At 42.0% G+C, this 17,771-nt stretch overlaps 1 long non-coding RNA gene across 1 annotated transcript in view; it reads left to right on the plus strand.

The window, feature by feature from the left end:
- LOC125483506 overlaps positions 1 to 17,703 on the plus strand; it is a 23,057-nt gene extending 5,354 nt beyond the window's left edge. Inside the window, exons 2-3 of the long non-coding RNA XR_007262468.1 lie at positions 15,442 to 15,555; positions 17,654 to 17,703. This is a non-coding gene — a long non-coding RNA (uncharacterized LOC125483506). The remainder of the gene's footprint in view (positions 1 to 15,441; positions 15,556 to 17,653) is intronic.
- Positions 17,704 to 17,771: the final 68 nt, after the last annotated feature.

The following is a 17,771-nucleotide window of genomic DNA, read 5'->3' on the forward strand; positions in this document are numbered from 1 at the left end:
GGGTCACCGGACCCGAAACGTTAACTCTGTTTTTTCCTTCACAGATGCTGCCAGACCTGCTGAGCTTCTCCAGCAACTTTGTTTTTGTTCCTGATTTACAGCATCCACAGTTCTTTTGGTTTTTATTTAGGGAATTGAGGGTAGTGGGGGAAAGGCAGGAAAGTAAAATTGAGGATTATCAAAACAGCCATGATCTAGTTGAATGGCAGAACAGATTTGATAGGCTGAATGGCCTATTTGGGCTCCTGTGTCTTACGGATTACCTCAAAAATCTCAATCATGTCTCGTTAGACACAATCTTCCTTAACTAATTCATGCTTCTAAATAGTAGACAGATGTCTCAGAACCTTTTCTAATGTTTTGCTTGTCACCAAGGCTGCTTGACTTGTCTTTAATTTCTTGGTTCATCTATTTCTTTCTTCTTGAGCAAAAGTGAAAGGTTAGCAGTCCTCCAACACTCCACCAAAGATTAGAAAATGTCAGTCAGAACCTTGCCTATAAAGAAACATTTAGATGTGCACTAGCGATGCCAAGACATGCAAGGCTTTAGGCCAAGTGCGGGAAAATGGGTTTTGAATAGTTAGAAGCTTGTGTTCCATTGCCACAGACTTGATGGCCAAAGGGCTCAATTCTGTGCTGTGAACTTCTACGACTTTATGCCCTTCCTTGCTTTTCTTAACAATCTGGAGATACGATTCATATTGGCCTTATGAGTTATCCATTTCAAGGATACTAAACCCTTAACATTCCCTCTGTGGCTATGTTTATCCCATACAGTTCAATATTTCGCTCCCTTCCCTTTGACTATGTTTGCGTCAGCCCCATCTTCTGTGAAGTCAGATGAAAAGTATTCACTAAGAGCCATGTTCACATCTTGCCCCTCCCCACACAAGTTCCCTTTTTGGTCTCTGGCAGACTCTGTTCTTTATTTTCCCTTAGTTATCTAAGTATTTATCAATTATCTGCTTTCTTTACAAGGATCTACTGTTAATCTCTGAACAATTTACTTGTTTTATTTTCAATGTTTTGCTTTTTCTGCCATCTGTACTGACTAATTCTCGGCTTGTCATTCTCCAGACTTGCTTCTATTCACGTTGCCACAGTCCTGTTTAATTATTCTAGATCTTACACTTAGATCCTTGCCTCAAAATCGATTTCAGTGCCCTTTGTTTCATCGGTTCATTTTTTTCTCTTCAGTGATTCCCATGAGACACTTTCAACTTCTAAAAGAGAAAATTACAGTGGATGCATTCTATTCTGTCTAATTCTGAACTTGCAGCATACTGTTCACTCAGTTTAACACCAATGTTATTATGAAACCTATTATCAGTGATGGTGCTTTTGTCTGATGTACTGACTTACCTAGCAGCCAAGTCTCCTAATGCTAAATTCTACTTTTCGAGCCATAGGGAGAAGCTGAATAGGCTGGGGCAATTTTCCCTGGAGCATTGGAAGCTGAGGGGTGACCTTGTAGAGGTTTATAAAATCATGAGGGGCATGGATAGGGTGAATAGCCAAGCTCATGTTTCCAGGGTAGGGGAGTCCAAAACTAGAGGGCGTAGATTTAGGGAGAGAGGGGAAAGATTTAAAACATTTTCACACAGAGGGTGGTGCGTATATGGAACAAGCAGCCAGAGAAGGTAGTGGAGACAGGTACAATTACAACATTTAAAAGACATCTGGATGGGTGCATGAATAAGAAGGCTTTAGAGGGATTAGGCCAAATGTTGGTAAACCGGACCAGGATCAGTTTAGGATATGTAATCCCAATTTCCTACACTTGTCCCACACCCTTGATTGTTATGATATTTCAAGTGCTCATCCAAATATTTTTTACAAATTGTGAGGTTTCCAGACTCCGCTACTTTCCCAGGCAGTGTATTCCAGATTCCCACCACCCTCTGCATAAAAAAGATTTTTCACAAATCCTCTCCGAATCTCCAGCCCCTTACCCTAAAACTATGCCCCCACACGATTGACCCTTCATCAAGGAGAACGGTTGCTGTCTATTCACCCTGTCCATACCCCTCATAATCTTATACACCTCAGTCACATTCCCCCTCAGCCTTTTCTGCTCGAAAGAAAATAATCCAAGTCTATCTAATCTCCCCTTACAGCTCAATTTCTCCATCCCAGGCAACAGCCTCTGTACGCCCTCTCAATCTATCACATCCTTCCTATAGTGAGGTGACCAGAACTGCACACAGTACTCCAATTGTGGCCTGACCAACGCTCTGTACAACTACAACATTCCCTCCTTGCTTTGTACTCTGTGCCACAACTGAAGAAAGCAAGTGTCCCCTATGCCGCCTTAACTATCCTATTCATGTGCTCTTCTAACTTCTGGGATCTGTGAATAATCACCCCATGATTCCTCTGTTTCTATGAGCTACCCAGTGTCCTGCCATTCTTTAAATAATCCCCCATATTGTTTATTCTTCCAAAATGCATCACCTTGCATGTATCACGGTTAGATACCATCTGCCACTGGTCTGCCCATCTGACCAACCCATCTGCATCTTCCTGTAACCTACAACCATCATCTTCGCTATTAACCACACTACCAATCATGATGTTGTCTCCACTCTTGCTTAGCATTCCCCCACATTTTCATCTATAGCATTTATGTATTTAACAAACAACAAGGATCCCAGTATTGATCCTTTGGTCCACCATTGACACTGGCCTGCAGTCACTCAAACAGCTTTCTACCACTACCCTTTGTACCCTATTACTAAGCCAGTTTCTGATCCATCTCGCCAAATTTCCCTGAATTCCATATGCTTTTACCTTCTCAGTCAGTCTCCCATGTGGTACCTTGTCAAAAGCTTTGCTAAAGTCTGATTTGATTTATTGTTGTCACATGTAGCTAAGTACAGTGAAAAGTTTTGTCTTGCGAGCAGTACAGGCAGATCATAGCAAATAAGGACATACAGATTATAGGGTGCTTAGAGCGAGGCATACAACGTTATGACTGCACAGGAGGTGCACAAAAGCAAGATCAACATTAGATTTGAAATCAGAGAGGTATGTTCAGTCTGATAACAGCAGGGAAGAAGCTGACCTTGAACCTGCTGGTGCGTGTGTTCAAACTTCTGTATCTTCTGCCTAGCGGAAGAGTTTGGAAGAAAGTATTACTGGGGTGGGAGGGGTCTTTGATGTTGGCAGATTTTCCGTGGCAACAAGAAGTGTAGATGGAGTACATGGATGGGACGTCGGCTTCCGTGATGGTCTGGACCAGGCACAAAACTTTGTGTAGTTTCTTACTTTTCTTTCTTTCTGGGCAGAGCTGTTGCCATACCAAGCCATGATGGACCCAGATAGAATGTTTTCTATGGTGCATCTGTAAAAATTGGTGAGGGTCCTTATGGACATGCTGAATTTCCTAAGCCTCCAGAGGAAGAAGTGTTGTTGTGCCTTCTTGACAGTCGCATCTACATGAGAGGTCCAGGACAGATCCTGTCCACCTCAGCACCATTAATGTGAATGAAGGGGCATATCCTCCTTTCTTCCTGAAGTCAATGATCAGTTCTTTTGTTTTGCTGACATTGGGAGAGAGATGGTTTTCATTGTACCATGACACCGAGCATCCTATCTCTTTCTGGTAAAATCTAAAAATATTAACAAATTTGTTAAGCATGACCTCCCACTGACAAAGTCATGCTGACTATCCTTAATTAACCTATGCTTTTCCAAGTAGATATTAATTTCTTTCCTTCATAATTTTCTCCAATATTTTCCCTACCATTGACGTGAGACCCTTTTTGGCCTGTAATTTCCTGATTCATCATTATCACCTTTCTTCAAAAAGTGGAACCACATTAGTCATCTTCCAATCCTGAGCAACTTCCTCTCCGTTGATTGAGAGGAATTAAAAATTTGTGTCAGAGCTCCTGCAATTGCGGCCTCGCCTCCCATAACAGCTGGGATGCAATTCATCCGGGCCAAAGGATTTGTCTGTTTTTTAGCCCATCAGAGCCTCCAATAACCTCCCATTTCCTGGGTCAAACTGTGCAAGTCCTCACAATCAGGATTGTTATACAGATTGTTCTGGCAGATTTACTGCTTCAACCTGTTCCTGACCCAGTGATCTGAGTATTTTCGTACTTCTAAAAAAAAAAAAATTCTGGAGGTCACAGCAGGTCAGGTAGTATCCATGCTCTTACTTCTTACTTCTACTATCCATTTTTCCCCTTGTCCAGTCTCTTCTGGCTTATGTTTATTGCATTTCTAGCTCCTTCTGATACTTCAGTTTCTTAGCCCTTTTCACTATGGACATATAATCCCCCTACATTGTTTTTAATTCATTTGAGCATCGTTGTCTAGACCAGTGTTTATTGCCCATTCTAGATTGCCCTTGAGGTGGTGTTGAGCTGCCTTCTTGAATCACCAGTTACCTTGGGCGGTACAGTGGCTCAGTGGTTAGCACTGCTGCCTCACAGCTCCAGGGACCTGCGTTCAATTCCACCCTCGGGCAACTGTCTGTCTCTGTGGAGTTTGCACATTCTCCCCGTGTCTGCGTGGATTTCCTCCGGGTGTTCCGGTTTCCTCCCACAGTCGAAAGATGTGCAGGCTAGGTGGATTGGCCATGCTAAATTGCCCATAGTGTTCTGGAATGTGTAGATTAGGTGGGGTATAGGGTAATGGGTCGCTGTGAACTTGTTGGGCCGAAGGACCTGTTTCCACACTGTAGGGATTCTATGAATGATGGTTGGGATTGAATTCCATGAATTTGACACAGTAACACTGAAGGAACAGCTATATATTTCCAAGTCAGGATGGTAAGTGGCTGAATGTTTGTGGATGTAATGCAATCAAGTGGGTTATTTTGCCCTGTATGGTATCAAGCTTCTTGAGTGTTGATAGAGCTGCGCTCATCAAGCAAGGGGAGGCAATGGCCTAGTGGTATTATCGCTGGATTGTTAATCCAGAGACCCAAATAATGTTCTGGGGACCTGGGTTCAAATCCCGACACGTCGGATGGTGGAATTTGAATTCAATAAATATCTGGAATTAATTGTCTAATGATGATGTGAATCCATTGTCAGTTGTCATAAAAACCCATCTGGTTCACTAATGTCCTTTAGGAAATTGCCATCCTTACCTGGTCTGGCCTACATGTGACTCCAGACCCACAGCAATGTGGTTGACTCTTAACTGCCCTCTGGGCAATTAGGGATGGGCAATAAATGCTGCGACACCCTCATCCCATGAATGAATTTTAAAAAAAAGTGGCAAGTATTCCATCGCACTCATGCCTTGTAGTGGGGTGTCATGAGGGTGAATTACTTGCAGTATTCCTAACCTCTGACCTGCTGTTGTAGCCTCAGTATTTATTTGGCAAGTCCAGTTTAGTTTCTGGTCATTGATAATTTCCAGGATGTTGATAGTGGGGGCTTCCATGATGGTAACTGAGTTCTGAGGAAGGGTCACTGGAATGTTAACTCTGATTTCTCTCCAAAGATACTGCCAGACCTGCTGACCTTTTCCAGCAATTTCTGTTTTCGTTAGCGTCCTTTATAGGTTCAGTATAACCTCCCTTTTCTTGTATTCAATGCCCCAGTTAGTGAGACAGAGAATACTTAGTGCCTTTTAACAGCTCCATCTATCTGTTATGCCGCCTTTGATAACTTAGGCCTACATACACCTAGATCTCTCTGTTCCTGCACACCCTTTAGAATAGTACCCTTTATTTTATGCCATCATTGTATCAAAGTGAATCAGCTCACACGTATCTGCATTGCAATTCATCTACCATCTATCTGCCCACTCCACCAACTCAAAGTTTTTTGAATTTTTACACTGCCCTCCTCACAGTTTACAATTCCTCAACTTATGTGTTATCTAGAAAATCTTTTGAAATTGTTCCCTGCATGCGAAGATCTAGATTATTTATATATGTGAGGAAAAGCAAAGGTCCCAATACCAGTTCCTGAGGAAATTCACTAACAACCTTGCTTCAATCCAAAAATTATGCATTAGCCATTACTCTCGGTACTTTCTATCCCTCAGCCAGTTTTGTATTCATCTTGCCACTGGACCTTTCATTCCCTGACCAATCACTTTCCTCACAAGTCTATTGTGTGGCTCTGTTTTGAACTTCTCCTGGAAGTGCATGCACACCAGGTCAATGACCTTCCTCTAAGCATTAAAAGAGTCGTAGAGTTGTGCAGCGCAGAAACAGACATTTCGGTCCAACTTGTCCATGCCGACCAGATATCCTAAATTAATCTAGTCTCATTTGCCAGCATATGGCCAATATCCTTTCTATTCATGTACCCATCCAGATGCCTTTTAAATGTTGTAGTTGTACCAGCTTCCACCGCTTCCTCTGGCCGCTCATTCCATACATGCACCACCCATTGCATGAAAAAATTGTCCCTTACCTCCCTTCCATATCCTTCCCCTCTCACCTTGACACTATACCCTCCAGTTTTGGACTCCACTATCATGGGAGAAAGACTTTGGATATTCACCCTACCCATGCCCCTCATGATTTTACAAACATTTATAAACTTACCACTCAGCTTCTGATACTCCAGGGACAATAACCACCCTCCCCCATGCAGCCTTTCCTTATAGCTCAAACTCTCCAATCCTAGCAACATTCTTATGAATCTTTTCTGCACCCTTTCAAGTTTAACAACATCTTTCCTGTAGCAGGGAGACCAGAATCCTCTCTGTTAACACTTCATAAAAAATGTAGAAGTTTAACATGATTTTTGCTTTACTAGTTCATGCTGACGCTTCAGAATTAAATTACATTTTCCATGTGAGTAATAGTTCTACCCTGAATAAGTGCTTCTAGAAGCTTCCCCACCACCGAAGTTAAACTAACTGGGCTCTAATTGCTCAGCTTGTCTTTACAACATTTTTGGAGCAAGGACATAATGTTTGCAACTATCCAGCCTACGATCAGCATCCTCAAATCTAGGGAAGATTGAAAGATTATTTCTGACACCTCTGCAATTTCCAGTCTCAGTTCCTTCGATATCCTTGGAAACATCTCATCTGATTCCTGTGCCTTATAAACTTTAATAATTGATTAAGGAATCAATTATGCCAGTGAAGACTGTTGATATTTTGAAAGGATCATCAAATAAGGTCAGTTGGGTAGATGTAAGTAAACATAAAAGGGGCAAAAATAGGGCCCCAAGCAGTCAAGGAGATATAAAGGATCAAATATATAACCAAATTTCTGAGAAATGTAAAAATTGTAATGCAGTAATATTATGTATCATCTCCAAGATACACTGCATTAATTCACCAAACTTCTTAGACATCACATTGCACTTGGAAAATAATGGACGTAACAGGGAGAGTTAGCATGGCTTTGTGCCAAGGAGACACTGTCTCAGAAATCTGAGCTTTTTGAGGAAGTGATGAAGATGATTGATGAGGGCAGGGCAATGGATGTTGTCTACATGGATTTTACTAAAGCATTTGACGAGGTCTGTCATGGTAGGCCAGTCCAGAAGATTACCTTACATGGGATCCGTGGTGGGCTGGCAAGTTGGATTCAAAATTGGTTTGGTTATGGGAGACAGAGGGTAGTTTTAGTTGGGTGTTTTGTTGACTGGAGATGTGGAAAACCACTGTTCACACAAGAGTCAGTGCTGGGATCACTGATGTTTGTAATATAATTGATTTGGATGAAAATGTAGGTGGTCTGATTAATAAGTTTGCAGACAACACAAACATTTGTGGAGTAATGGATAATAAGGAAAGTTGTCAAAGGATACAGTAGGATATAAATCAGTTGGAAAGTTGAATGAAGAAATGGCAAATAGAGTGTAATCTGGACAAGTGTGAAGTGACGCATTTTGGGAGGTCAAGTGCAAAGGCAAAGTATGCAGTAAATGGCTAGACCCTTTAGGAGCATTAATATTCAGAGGAATCTTTGGAGTGCAAATCAATAGTTCACTGAAAGTGACTACACAAGTGGAAAAGGTGGCAAAGAAGGTGCACAGCATAAGGAAAAACAGAAAGAATTGCATATGCTGTAAATCAGGAACAAAAATAACATTGCTGGAAAAGCTCAGATGGTCTAGCAGCATCTGTGAAGGAAAAAAACAGAGGGCCTGATGAAGGGTCTAGGCCCGAAACGTCAGCTTTCCTGCTCCTATGATGCTGCTTGGCCTGTTGGATTTAGTTTGTAATGGCTGGCGCAGACATGGTGGGCTGAGGGGCCAGTTCGTGTGCTGTACAGTTCTATGTTCTTAAAACCTTCCCAAACCTCTGACCACTACTTTTGTTGCGGTATTCCTAGCCTCTGACCTGCTCTTGTAGCCGCAATATTTATATGGCAAGTCGAGTTGAATTTCTGGTCAATGGTAACTCCCAGCATGTTGTTAGTGGGGGATTCAGTCATGGTAACACCATTGAATGGTGGTTATGGGACATGGTCATTTCCTGGCATTTGTGTGCTGCTTGCCAATTATCAGCCCAAGCATGGATATTGTCCAGATCTTGCTGCATTTGAACATGGACTGCTTCAGTATCTGAGGAGTCGTGAATGGTTCCAAATATTGCATGATCATCAGCAAATATCCCCACTTCTGACCTTTGATTGAGGGAAGATCATTGATAAAGCACCTAAAGATGTTTGGGTCTAGGACACCACCCTGAGGAACTAGAGCTGGGCAACAAGTGTTGGCACAGTCAGCGATGCCTACGCCTTTCAAATTAAGGAAAAAAATGATGCTGAGGCAGACTCCCTTGAGGTGTGTAAAAAATGCTAATGAAATTAATGAAGCAAAGAGAGTGCATGAGAAAGCATTGGCAGGTACAAAAAAGGAAAACCCATAGAGTTTTTTAAATACATAAAGAGCGAGAGAATATCTAAGTAAAACGTACGGATTATGAGGTCATCCGTGTGGAGCTGCAAGATTTGAGCACAGACTTCAATGAATACTTTACATTGATCTTCATGATGGAAAATGACAATGCAAGTAGACATCAGGATGAACAATTTTGAAATATGATTCGAACCCAGGTCCCCAGAACGTTGTCTGAGTCTCTGGATTAACAGTCCAGCGATAATATCACTTGGCCAACATCTCCCCAGTATTACATATACTATATGTAGTATGTGAATGGTTATGGTCTGGAATGCACTACGGCAAGGTATGGTGAAGGAAAGGTGAAAAATCATCCATGACTTAACAAGAAAGTCAAGGATAACATAAAGGTAAAAACTGAAGAATATTGTACTGCAAACGTTAGCACATCGGAGGATGGGAGAACTTTAAACATCAGCCAAGGGTTACTAAAAACAAAATAAAAAGAGCTACGATGAACTGCAAAAGGAAACTAGCAGAATACAACAGGAATGATACTAAAAAGCTTCTACCAGTATATAAAAAGGAAGAGAATAATGAAAGTAAATGTTGGTCCTTTAGAGGATGAAAATGTCAAGGTAATATTGGGAAACTCGGAAATAGCAGAGCACTAAGCCAATATTTTGTTTCTGTTTTCATAGAGGAAGATGATTTTTTTTCCCAAAAACTGCAGTTACTAGAGAGGAACTTGGTGAAATTACTATTGCTAGGCAAAAGGTATTAAGTAAACTAATGAGTGATTAAAGGTAGATAAGCCCCTGAGCCTAAGGTATTAAAGGCAGTCGCAGCAGAGCTAGTGGCTGTATTGGTATGATATTCCAAAATTCCCTGGATTCTGGAAAGGTACCAATGGTTTGGAAACATGCTAATGTGACACCCTTACTTAAAAAACACATAGGCAAAAATTGGGAAACAATAGAGCAGTTAGTTTGTAGTGAGGAAGTTGCTGGAGTCAATCATAAAGAAGTAGATAACTGAACACTTGGAAAACAAAGCTGAACTCACCAGTGGCAGCATAGTTTTATGAAGGGCAAAAACAGAAGTTGCTAGAATAGCTCAGCCGGTCTGGCAGTATCTGTGAAGAAAAAAATCTGAGTTAATGTTTCGGGTCTGGTGACCGAACCCAAAACAGTAACGCTGATTTTTTTTCTTCACAGATGCTGCCAGGCCTGAACTTTTCCAGCAACTTCTGTTTTTGTTCCTGATTTACAGCATCCACAGTTCTTTCGGTTTTCATGAAGGAGCAGTTGTGCTCGACAAACTTGCTGGAGTTCTTTGTACATCTCGACTTCTAGAAGGCATTTGACACTGTGCGCATAAAAGACTGATCCAGCGGGTTAGATCCCAGGGAGTTAAGGGTAGAGTATTGGCTTGGACAGAGGATTAACTGCAGACGGTGGGGATAAATGGGTCCTTTTCTCTGCATGATGAACTGTAACTAGTGGGGTGCCACAGGGTTCAGTTCTCGGAACTCAAGTATTTACGATCTATATAAATGATCTGCAAACAGGGACAGCGTGTAACATGGCAAAATTCATGAATGATACTAAAATAGGTGGGAAGGTAGACAGTGATGAAGAGATAAGAGAATGACCACAGAAAGGATAGGGCCGGTCAAGGATTGTAAGGGGAATTTGTGCACGGAGCCTAAAGAGAAAGGAGAGGTTCTTAATGAATACTTTTCTTCAGTATTCACAACTGAGAGGGACCTCGTTGTAGAGGAGGATGTTGTGAAACAGGCAGGTAGGCTAGAGGAAGTTGATGTTTGTAAAGAAGATGTGCTAGGCATTCTGAGGAAGTTGAAGATAGATAAGTCCCCCGGGCCTGATGGGATTTATCCAAGGATTCTATGGGAATCAAGGGGCGAGATCGCAGGGCCTTTGGTGATGATCTTTTCGTCCTCGCTGTCCACAGGTATAGTGCCAGAAGATTGGAAAGAGGCAAACGTCATTCCTTTGTTCAAAAAAGGGAACAGGGATAACCCCGGAAATTACAGGCCAGTTAGTCTTACGTCAGTGGTGGGCAAATTATTGGAGAGGGCTCTGAGAGACAGGATTTATGATCACTTGGAAAGGCACAGTTTGATTTGTGATAGTCAGCATGGATTTGTGAGGGGTAGATCATGCCTCACAAACCTTACTGAATTCTTTGAAGAGGTGACCAAAGACGTGGATGAAGGTGGAGCAGTGGATTTAAATAAGGCGTTTGATAAGGTTCCCTATGGCAGGCTCGTGAAGAAGGTAAGGAGGCATGGGATAGGGGGAAATGTGGCAGATTGGATTCAGAATTGGCTGATCCTTAGAAGACCAAGGGTGGTAGTGGACGGAAAATATTCAACATGGTGCTAAGTTACGAGTGGTGTACAACAAGGATCTGTTCTGGGTCCTCTTCTATTTTGTGATTTTTGTAAATGATTTGGATGAAGGAGTGGAAGGGTGAATTAGCAAGTTCATGGACGATGCGAAGGTGGGTCATGTTGTGGACAGTGTGGAGGGCTGTTCTGGGTTACAAAGGGACATTGATAGAATGCAGAGCTGAGCTGAGAAGTGGCAGATGGAGTTTAACCCTGAAAAGTGTGAGGTGATTCATTTTGGAAGGACAAACTTGAAAGCAGAATACAGGGTTAACGGAAAGATTCTTGGCAGTGTGGAGGAGCAGAGGGATCTTGGGGTTCATGTTCACAGTTCCCTGAAAGCTGCCACCCAGGTGGATAGAGTTGTTAAGAAGGCGTATGGTGTGTTAGCTTTCATAAATAGAGGGATTGAGTTCAAGAGCCATAAAGTTATGCTCCAGCTATACAAAAGCCTGGTTCGGCCACATCTGGAGTATTGTGTCCAGTTCTGGTCACCTCATTATAGGAAAGATGTGGAAGCATTGGAAAAGGTGCAGAGGAGATTTACCAGGATGTTGCCTGGAATGGAGGGAAGGTCTTACGAGGAAAAGTTGAGAGAGCTAGGGCTTTTCTCTTTAGAACAACGAAGGATGAGAGGTGACTTGATAAGAGGTGTACAAAATGATCAGAGGTATAGATAGAGTAGACATCCGGAGACTTTTTCCGAGGGTGGAGGTAGCTTTTACGAGGGGACATAGTTTTAAAGTGAGTGGAGGTAGATATTGGGGAGACGTCGGAGGTAGATATTGGGGAGACGTCAGAGGTAGGTTCTTTACTCAGAGAGTGGTAGGGGCGTGGAATGCATTGCCGAAGAGGGTAGTGGAGTCAGCCTCATTAGGGTCATTTAAGCAGCTATTAGATAGGCATATGGATGATAGTATAAGGTAGCGGTGGAGGTTAGATAGACCTTAGGTTTCATGTAAAATTTCGGCACAACATGGTGGGCCAAAGGACCTGTACTGTGCTGTACTGTTCTGTGTTCTATGTTCTATGTTCTATTAAAATGTGTGCAGTCAGAGTAGTAAGTTTGCAGATGACATGAAGATTGGTGGAGTTGCTGGTGGTGCCAACAATTGTGAAAGGATACTACAGGATATAGATAGATTGGTGACTTGGACACGAAAATGGTAGATGGAGTTTAATCCAGACAAAGGCGAGGTGATGCACTTTGGAGGACCCAATTTAGATGTGAATTATACTGTAAATTAGCAACATTAACATACAGATGGATCTGGGCGTGCATGTCCACAGTTCTCTAAAAGTGGTGGCAACACAGGTGGTCAAGGTATTTAAGAAGGCATATGGCATGCTTGCCTTCATTGGCCAGGGTATGGAGTACGAGAGTTGGCAAACCATGTTGCAGTTTTATAAAACCCTTGTTCTGTTGCATTTGGAGTATTGTGTACAGTTTTGGTCGCCACATTACCAGAAGGATGTGGAAGCTTTGGAGACCATGCAGAGAAGGTACACCATGATGTTGCCTGGACTCGAGGACATTGCCTATGAGGAAATGTTAAAAAGACTAGGGTTGTTTTCAGTGGAAAGATGGTGTCTGAGAGGAGACCTAATAGAGGCCTACAAAATTATGAGAGGTATAGATAGCGTGGATAGTCAGAGGCTTTTTCCCAAGGTTTCAGTTACAAGGGGGCACAGGTTCAAAGTGAGAGGGCAAAAGTTTAAGGGAGATGTGTAAGGGAAGTTTTTCACGCAAATGGTGGTAGGAGCCTGGAATGCACTGCCAGAAGAGGTGGTGGAAGCAGACACAATGGCGACATTTAAGAGGTGACTGGATGGTTACGTGAATAGGGAGGGAATAGAGGGATATGGTCTGAATAAGGGCAGAAAGTTTGCTTTTTAGATTAGTTAGGATATGATGATCAGCACATGCTTGGAGGGCCGAAGAGCCTGTTCCTGTGCTGTACTTCTATTTTGTTCATTTGTTCTAAGATGTCATAGATATAGAGTGAGAGGAGATAAGTCCACAGCTGAGACGAGGAGGAACTGCTTCTCTCAGAGGGTTGTGAATCTGTGGAACCCACTGCCCCAGAGTGCAGTGAAGGCAGAATCAATCAACAGATTCAAGAAAGAAATGGATATGTTCCAAATGAAAAGCGGGATAACAGGCGATGGGGAGCAGGCAAGAGAGTGGAGTTGGGACCAGGATAAGATTGACCATGATCACGTTAAATGACAGAGCGGGCTCAAAGGGCTGGATTGCCTATTCCCCTTCCTAATTCCTATTTTCCTATCTATGGTGCAGGCTGATCAATTGAAACTTTCAAAAGAAAGTTAGATCATTATCTAAAAATGGAAAAATGTGGCTGGTTATGGGGGAAAGGTAGGAAAGTAGCATTAGGTGGATTGCACCTTCCAAGGGCCAATGCATTTGTGATGGACTTAATCACCTTATAAGTTAATAAGAAATAGGGGAAGAACTAGGCCATTCAGCCCACCGAGTCTGATGCATCATTCATTCGTATCTGATATGCTCCTCACCCTCATTTTCCTGCCTTCTGCCCACAACCTTTCAACCCACTACCAATTAAAAATCTGGCTAACTCCTCCTTAAATTTACTCACTGTCCCAGCATCCACCGCACTTTGGGATAGCGAATTCCACAGATTCACAACCCTTTGGGAGAAGTAGTTTCTCCTAAATTCTGTTATGGATTTACTACCCCATATCGTAAGACTATGACCTCTAGTCCTGGAATGCCCTACAAGAGGGATCATCTGCTCCACGTCTATTTTATCTATACCTTTTATCATCTTGAATACCTCAACTTGATCTCCCCTCATTCTTCTAAATTCCGGAGATTATAGGCCTAAATTGTTCAATCTCTCTTCATACGACAAGCCTCTCATCTCCGGAATCAATCTAGTGAACTTTCTCTGAACTGCCTCCAATGCCACTACATCCTTCCTCAAAAAGGGGACCAAAACTGTGCATAATACTCCAGATGCGGTCTCACCAATGCCTTATATAGTTGCAACAATACTTCCTTGCCTTTATTAAAAACTGAAAGAACTGTGGATGCTGTAAATCAGGAACAAAAACAGCTGGAAAAGCTCAGCAGGTCTGGCAACATCTGTGAAGAAATTATCAGTTAACGTTTCTGGTCTAGCGATCCTTCCTCAGAACTTCTCTTTTTGTTCCTTACCTTTTATATTCTAATCCTTTAGTTATAAAAGCCAACATTCCATTAGTATTGTTTAGTATCTACCGTACCTACATGCTAATTTTCTGTAACTCATGGACGAGGACATCCAGATCCCTCTGCACCACAGTACCCCTAAGTCTCTCCCTATTTAGACAGTAGGTCGCCTTCCCACTTTTCTGACCAACATGCATGATCTCACACTTATCCAAGTTAAACTCCATCTGCCACATTTTGGCCCGCTCTCCTAACCTATCCACATCCATTTGTAAGGTTCTTATTTCCTCATTGCAATTTACCGTCCTGCCTATTTTTCATGTGGAACATATCCATTCCTTTCTCTATCCCTGTATCCATGTCATTAATGTAGATTGTAAATAACTTGGGTCCAAGGACCAAACCCTGTGGCTTCCCACTCTTTTACTTCTTGCCATCCAGAAAAAAAAATTTATCCTAACTCTCTGTCTTCTGTCCATCAGTCAGTCACCTATCCAAGCTAAAAAATTACCCCAATCCCATATGATCCAAACTTGTGAATTAACCTTTTGTGCGGCACCTTATCAAATGCCTTTCGCAAGTCCAGATATTTTACATCTACAGGATCCCCATTATCTACTTTGTGTGTTACAGCTTTGAAGAACTCTAGCAAATTAGTCAAACAAGATTTGCCCTTCATAAAACTATGCTGACTATGATAGATAGCATTTTGACTTTCCAAATGTCCTGATATTTGCTGTGACTTTTATTATTGGATGAATCTGTGACTTTTAAATTTCTTTAGCACTGATGAAAATTCGCTTATTTGAAGCATTATCTCTTGTTTCATTCTATAGATGCTGCCTGTCTGACCTACTGAATATTTCAACTTTCATCTGAGTTTGAGTTAGCCATTCCTTTTATCTTGCTCAGTTCCTACTCCTAATAACATGATTAGAAAATTAAGAAATTCATAAAACACGTACAGGATGATAGATGTTGATTTTTTTGGCCATTTAAAGGTATTTCTGATACTGTTGTTTTAGTTATTATTATTGCGATTGCTTTTCCTACAGAGTGCTGTTGTCTTGTGCTGGGATGTGGGCTGTACAACAAACAATATGTCTCTGGAGGAGGACAGTGCCTTTGAACAAGCAAAGAAAGTTTTGCTGATGTTTGTTCAACGTCAGGTAACTGATATTTTTTATGCCAATGATACACTCATTCATGCGCAATTTTCCTAACTGTCCAGAAAACAATAACTTATAGGATGTTAGTTTGAAATCATAAGCTTTTAGAGCGTAGCCCCTTTGTCAGCTGAAGTGAGAGAAGAGCACACAAGTTATGGTTCATGTCACGCTGCATGTGACCACACCACACTTTTGTTTCTGTAAAATCTTCCTTACTGTCCTGTTTTGACACCATCGCCTTGATAACTTGTTATGATCTCTCTACCTTAATTAATTTATACACCTTTGGATTACTTGTAACTTTGGTTAGACCTTTGGCATGCAACTTTTATACCTATCACGTTATTCCAGTCATTTGGTTTGTCTCCAGCACCACCTTATTTTTAATTTTTTGTAATTATCTCTCTGCCTCATTTAATCGGATTATAGGTCATCCCTTCCCTTGTTATTCAGCTGTTGACACCTCACTCACACCGTCTAACACTTTTGACCACCTGCAGAAACTTATTGACACTCCACTCACATCATTTGTATAATCTTTTGATCTCTCTGCCTACAAATTTTTTTGTCTGTGTGCTTCTCACTTCACCTGATGAAGGGGCTACACTCCAAAAGCTTGTGATTTCAAACAAACCTGTTGGACTATAACCTGGTGTCATATGTGTTGTCTGGTTCCGCTTTAAACAAGTTGCAGACAATTCCGACCATAATATTATGAATGAATTTGCCCAGGTATCCCTCAGTACCGAAGCGGTCAAATCAATACAAACACAAGCCGGTACCAAAGCAAAACATTCCCATTTTATTAGGAACAAAACGACAACAATTTTTAATACTAAGCATTCTATCCCTAATCCTATTTGGCTGCTTATGGTTACAATACTTCCCGAGTCTCTTGTAAATTTACACAGTCACGCTCTCTGTGGCTCTGCCTCTGGGTCTGCGAAGCTGCTTTCTCCCCTCTTGCTCTCTCTCTGGATGGTCCACTGGTCATTGCCTCTTGCCATGCTGCTGTCCTCAGAAGGCCTCAGATGGTTCCAAGAGTAGTTCCAAAAGAGGTTCTAATAGAGCAGTCTGCAGGTGAATTCTGTTTTTATACCTTTCAGATGCTTTTCTGGAACTTTCTGTCATTCTGACCAATCAGGGAGGTACACTTAATAATTTGAAACAAGAGTCAATCATTTTGTTGTTATGTTACTTTCAAGTTTCTTTGTGTAGCATGACCCAGGGCCTTCCTGTCTCGGCTGCCCTTTGTTTAGTGGATAAGTTGTTGGGGATGTCCGTGCAGACTAACTGCTGCCTTTCACATTGTGCTAATGTAAAAGGCTGCTGTGTTTGCACTGTGTCTGGTGTGTGGGTTTTGTGATTTCAGAGTTTCACTTGGCCAATGTACTCAGCATCCCTTGCTGTTCGGCCGAGTTGGCAATGGGTGTGTTAGCAGCCCGGAGGCTGCTACGTGTGACTTCTGACATTGACCAGCTCTTCCACATCATGGAATTACATATTTATAGTAATGGATGGTGAAAAGCTGGAAGATATGAATACTTAGAGTCATAGAAATGTACAGCACAGAAACAGACCCTTTGGTCCAACTTGTAGTCCAAATTGCAGAGAAGTAGAGGAGCGGATTGGAAGGCAGATACTGGAAAGGTGCAGAAGTCACAGGGTTGTAGTCATGGGTGACTTCAACTTTCCAAATATTGATTGGAAACATTTTAGTTGGAATAGTTTAGATGGAGCAGATTTTGTCCAGTGCGTTCAGGAAGGATCCCTGACACAGTATGTAGATAGACCAACATGAGGAGAGGCCACTTTGGATTTGGTGCTTAGCAACGAACCGGGCCAAGTGTTAGACCTGTTGGTAGGAGAGCATTTTGGCGGTAGCAATCATAACTCTGTTTCTTTCAGGATAGTCATGGATAAGGATAGGTACACGGCAGGGTAAAGTTTACAATTGGGGGAAGGGTAATTACAATTAAATTAGGCAAGAACTGGGTAACATAAATTGGGAACAGATGCTGTCAAGGAAGAGCTCCACAGAAATGTGGAGATTGTTTAAGGAATGCATACTGCATGTGCTCGATATTTTTGTCTCTAGCAGGCAGAGAAGATGCGGTTGAGTGAGGGAGCCATGGTTCTCGAGAGAGGTCGAACGTTTGGTTAAGAGGAAGAACATAGAACATAGAACATTACAGCGCAGTACAGGCCCTTCGGCC

Source organism: Rhincodon typus, chromosome 7 (assembly GCF_021869965.1).
Source record: "Rhincodon typus isolate 14 chromosome 7, sRhiTyp1.1, whole genome shotgun sequence".
NCBI classification, from domain to species: Eukaryota; Metazoa; Chordata; class Chondrichthyes; order Orectolobiformes; family Rhincodontidae; genus Rhincodon; species Rhincodon typus.